This window comes from Mus caroli, chromosome 10, assembly GCF_900094665.2.
Source record: "Mus caroli chromosome 10, CAROLI_EIJ_v1.1, whole genome shotgun sequence".
Taxonomy (NCBI): domain Eukaryota; kingdom Metazoa; phylum Chordata; class Mammalia; order Rodentia; family Muridae; genus Mus; species Mus caroli.
In genome coordinates this window covers 56081182-56081507 of record NC_034579.1, presented here as the reverse complement: position 1 = coordinate 56081507, position 326 = coordinate 56081182, and positions in this window count along the sequence as shown.

The window sequence follows — 326 nt, the reverse complement described above, 5'->3', positions numbered from 1 at the left end:
AACATTGGTGGTTCTTGAAGAGGACCACAGTGTAGTTCCAAGTACCCGCCTGATGGATCCCAACCATCTGTAACTCCAGTTTCAGGGGCTCAGGGGCTCTCTTCTGACTTCCTCAGGTACCAGGCACATACATGATGGGATGCATATACATGCATGCATACATACATGCATATATACATACATACATACATACATACGTGCATACACAGTGTACATATGTACATACACACATACAAATATATATACATACATAACATGCATACATACATACATATATACATACATAAATACATACATATGTGCAAGCAAAACATTTTTTAAAAAAA